The sequence below is a fragment of the Arachis ipaensis genome, chromosome B02 (genome assembly GCF_000816755.2).
Source record: "Arachis ipaensis cultivar K30076 chromosome B02, Araip1.1, whole genome shotgun sequence".
In the NCBI taxonomy this organism is placed as follows: Eukaryota; Viridiplantae; Streptophyta; class Magnoliopsida; order Fabales; family Fabaceae; genus Arachis; species Arachis ipaensis.
In genome coordinates, this window is record NC_029786.2 from 104,761,388 (window position 1) to 104,761,900 (window position 513).

The following is a 513-nucleotide window of genomic DNA, read 5'->3' on the forward strand; positions in this document are numbered from 1 at the left end:
TAATTGTAATATTTTTTTTAAAAAAAATTGAATCTAAAATATCGCTCTCACATCTTGCTAAACTTTTGTGAGTTAAAACAAATTTAATGAAATAAAAAAACTCATTTTTATAAAAAATCTCTAATAAGTATTTGCTAGATTGAAATAATAGTGTATATATTATAGTAATTTGTTTTTTGTTTTTTACTGATATGATTAATTTTATTATTTTAATACAGTTTTTATCATTTGACTTTAGATAGTCTAACTAAAATTATAATTTATAAACTCATTTTTTTTAGTTGGGCAAATCATAATAATTACTACTTATATTAATACTGAAAACCAAATTTGTATCACCGAAATATGAACCTATTTATTATTCCTTCCCAAATAAACAAATACGAGTTTTCATTTGACAAACAAATTTTACTGACGTATTACAGTTTAGTTTAACTTTATTAGTCAATTTAATTACAAAATGTTATTAATACAGTAAAAATAATAAATTAATTTTATTACTTAGATAATTTT